The sequence below is a fragment of the Centrocercus urophasianus genome, unplaced genomic scaffold (genome assembly GCF_019232065.1).
Source record: "Centrocercus urophasianus isolate 14NV4802_14NV808 unplaced genomic scaffold, USGS_Curo_1.0 seq_11, whole genome shotgun sequence".
Classification (NCBI taxonomy): Eukaryota; Metazoa; Chordata; class Aves; order Galliformes; family Phasianidae; genus Centrocercus; species Centrocercus urophasianus.
Genome location: NW_024884253.1, coordinates 21,421,101 through 21,425,368, shown reverse-complemented (window position 1 = coordinate 21,425,368; position 4,268 = coordinate 21,421,101). Strand labels below are relative to the sequence as shown.

Here is a 4,268-nt window from a genome sequence, read left to right as displayed (position 1 = left end):
AATGTCGCCCCTTCAGGCTGGCTGCCATTTCTCCATTTCAGTTTGAACAGGGGGTTTTAATACAAAATCACATTGTAGCCCCCAGTGGTTCTGTCATCAAACCAATGCACATCTCAAGAGATTGGGAAGATTCCACTGTATTTGACTCTTTTCTGCCAGTGTCTTGTCTGTGAGGGACAAGACTCTCAGCTTTTCCTTGTAGGAGAGATGTGCTACAATCCAATAGTCATTTCTGTGTCTCTTCATTAGACTCTCTGCAATATGTCCAAGTCTCTTTTCTACTGGGGATTCCAGAACTAGATACAGCACTCCAGGTGTGGCCTTACCGGTGCTGAGCATATGGGAAATATCACCTCCCTCAAACTGCTGCAAGGAAGGTGTTGGAAGGGATGTGTTTCCAGGAGACTATAGGCATTCTTTGTCAAAAAGGGACATTGCTGGCTCATGTTAACCTTGTCCAGCAGTAGCCTTGAAGGTCTTTTCTACAAAGCTGCCATCCAGCTTGTCCAGGTGCATGGAGTTTATTCTTCCCTGAGTGCAGCACTTAGCTTCTCCCCTTCTTGCACTTGATGGGGTACCTGTTGGGCCATTTCTCTTTTTCTGTCAAGGTAGTCAGTGTCAGTGTAGTGTATCAGCTACTCTTCTTGGTTTTGCATCATCTGCAGATATGCTGGGAATATACTTCGCCATAGTGGTCAGGTCATTAATAAAGATGTCAAACAGATCTGGACTCATTATCAAACCATGGAGTACACCATCATTGACTTGCGTCTGTCATAACAAGGAACACAGTCTTTGGAACTCAATAGTTCAGCCAGTTTCTGTTCACCTCTCAGAACATTCACCTCATTGATATTCAGCTCATACTTTTTTCAGCTTTTCTGTGAGGATATTATGGGAGACAGTGTTGAAAAGCTTGCTTAAGCCAAGATAAGAACTAGCCATTGTGTTCCCACATGGTCTAGCGGTTAGGATTTCTGGTTTTCACCCAGGCAGCCCGGGTTCGACTCCCGGTGTGGGAAACCCTTTAGTGTTTCATATGGCACCTGTTTTGGGGCTTTTGTGGATAAGAAAAGCGCTGGCCTTGACAGGAGGCAGTGGCGCAGACTGGAGAGAGGAAGAGAAGTTCCCATTAGTTACAAAGCATAATTTTAGGGGTCCATCTTGGGACCAGTGCTCTTCAGCATCTTTATCAGTGAATAGACGGTGGGGATTGAGTGCGCTCAGCACATTTGCTGACCACACCAGGCAAGCTGAGAGGTGCAGCTGACACAACAAAAGGGAGGGATGCCATCCAGAAGGACTTGAAAAGTGGGCCTACATGAACCCAATGAGGTTCAACAAAGCCAGAAACCAGCAGTTTGCAGCCCAGAAACCAGCAGTACCCTGGGCTGCATCAAAAGAGAGGTGGCCAGTAGGATGAGGGAAGTGATTGTCTCGCTCTGCTCTGCCACTGAGAGGCCCCATCTGGAATGTTGTGTCCAGGGCTGGGGTCTCCAACACGGGAGGGAGGGATGTGGAGCTGTTGGAGTGGGTTCAGAGAAGAGCCACAAAGATGATCAGAGGGCTGGCTGGAACACCTTTCCTATGAAGAAAGTTTGAGGGAGTTGGGCTTACTGTAGTCACAAGAGGAACTCCTCTCTCTCCTCTGCCCTCTTCTCCTCTCCATGCTTCCAAGATGTCATCATGTGGCCTCCAGGCAGAGCTTCAGGTGATCCTACTGCTTTCTGACGCAGAATGTAGTACCCATGCAGCTTATGTGTTGTCCTTTGGGATGTGCATCAGCCTTCTAAGGAATGCTGAAGCTGCTGGAAGCACGACGCTTGAGCAGAATTTGGGTGATAACCAATGATTTGCCCCATGAAAACCAGCTCTGCCAAAATTTCTTGGAATAGGGCCATGGTCTCGTTGTCTACTTTGGAGTGACAGCACTCCTAGTGATGCTGATAAGGAAAATGCAAGGCACATTGCAGGCTTTATTTTATAATGCTGAATCAGAGTCTTGGAAAATAAAGATGAATTGAAATTACACACTGCCATACAGTACTGGGTGTTATTATAATTATTATTCAGTCATTAAGAATTTAAAAGAAAAAAAAAAAAGCTTCTGTTCCACAATGTTTCTAGTGGGCTGAAAAGAGATCAGTGTCTCATTTTTCACCTAAATAGAAATCCATAGACTCCCTCAGCTATTCACATTTCTGAGTCACTTTCTAGCTGAGACAGCATTCCAGAAAGAAGATAAAATTATCCTTGGTCAAAACAAAGTTTGTATTCTCTCCTCTGGCTGGACAAGTTCTGTGGAAGAAGTGGCTGCTGAGAAAAGGAAAGGAGAAAAGCCAATGTTATGCTGCCTTGGGACCACTCTGCCTTCTGGAACAGGGAAAGTTGGAACAGCTTTGCATCTTGAAGAAACGTGTACTCTGCTCCATTGGACTCTACCGGCCCTATCTCACCTCTCCCCTTACGTATTTTCAGTGTGCTGTTCTCCAAACCCATAACATGTGTCTGTGGAACAAAGAGTGAATTAGTGAACAGACTTATGCAATAAGCCCAGACAGAAAACTGTCTAACATTACAGTTTTCACCACAAGAGAGACCTTTGACCGTATGGTCCAAGTACAGCAGTGGAACAAACTTCCAGTGGTTGCAGAAAGCTGCAGGTCAGGGTAACCACAATGTATTGAAAATTCATCAAATACTCATTAATCAGAAGCAAGTCTTTTTTTCAATGCCTTAGATCAGTGTCATCTGCTAGAAATACTTAAGGTCCCTCAGTATATGTTGCCAGTAATTTGTATCTGGAAGAGTAAGTAACACCTGCAATAGCTAAGGATGGAGCTCAGCTCGCATTGTGATTTGCTTTATGGCCTCATCCAAAGTCCAACAAAACTGAGAGGGAGACTTCGACGTCAACGAAGCCAGCTTTTGCTCTGGCATTAATCTAACGGACCATAACCATCTCAGACAAATTCATTTTATATCAAAATGCCCCCTGAAGCTGCCTTCTTTTTTTTATTGTTTCCTCAAAGTACATCCAGCTGTTCCTGTACTTGAATCAGTACACTTTGCCCCAGAAATTCCAATGGAAAACAGTGTGCATATATTTTTGATAACAACAGCTGACTCGTTTTCTTCAAACTACCCTTATTTTAAATCTGATGGAAATGGAGAGAAAGTGTTTTGCTTGTCCTAACTTAGTTATATCACTATTTTTAAGATTATTAACATTACTTTGTTCTGCTCAATCTATTTTAATTTCATTTTCTTTGCTCATACAAATATGTTTTTAAGCAATGGGTTATTCAGAACTGCAAATGTCCAAGGGACTTTAAGCATATGTTAGTACAGTATAGTGCAAAGAGAAAGTGGCAGCGATCTCTTCACTACTTCTAACTGCTATTGGTCGCAAGATAGTAGTAATAGTTTGCATTTCTGTAGAATATTTAGCTTCAGGAAAAAATCTTGAAGGATGCTGGACTGCTCTTGATTAATTTATGAATTCCATATGTTTATAAGTGTCTTTAAATACTGTGACGGATTTACAGTATGAAAATGTGTTTGGTCCTAGGAGGTACTGACTGTCCGTAGGCAAGGAGGAATACAATTGCATTTAGGATTGCTGCAAATGCCATCTGCTTTGATGCTGTACATCTGTGCAGCTGTTGAATTTAGCAAATTCTGCCCACTGGGGCAGGATGTGTCCCAGGCAGGATATGGAAGAGAATCGAAACTCCAGGAAACAGAATCAAAAAATTTTTGAAAGAGACATGGAACAGGATTAATAGCAAGGGACTTGCTGGGAAAATTAATAAAGAAATGCCACTCAAGTTCTCTGATGAAGGATGGTAAACCTCTAGATAACAGTGCTTGCCTGCTGTAATCTACAGTAAGCATGCCGCTTTCACAACCTTTTAATCTTCTATTCTAAAACAGTAAGCTGTGATGTGGTGTTAAGAAGTTTTGTTATAGAAGCTTACATGAATGTACCATTCAGACCAAAGGGACCTTACAGGATGAGGCTGACAGTTGCAAAGGTTACTTCAATCCAAGGTGTAGTCTGAAGCCAGGAAAATCAGAGCTTTTCTCTCAGGGAGGGATGAGATGTACTCAAAGGAACCAGCATATGGAACATAAAAACGATTCACCTGACAAACATGATCATGAAGACTGAGCGTGGGGTATCCAGGATGAGAGGCTGGAAACTTTGCCCTTTGTTCACATGAGTACTTCAAAAGAGGGAAACATTTTGATGGTTTCAGTCATCA

General features: G+C 42.9%; 1 non-coding gene across 1 annotated transcript; it reads left to right on the top strand.

Moving 5' to 3' along the window:
* Positions 1-950: 950 nt before the first annotated feature.
* On the top strand, positions 951-1,022 carry TRNAE-UUC. The gene has a single exon. It is a non-coding gene; the product is annotated as a tRNA-Glu (tRNA).
* Positions 1,023-4,268: the final 3,246 nt, after the last annotated feature.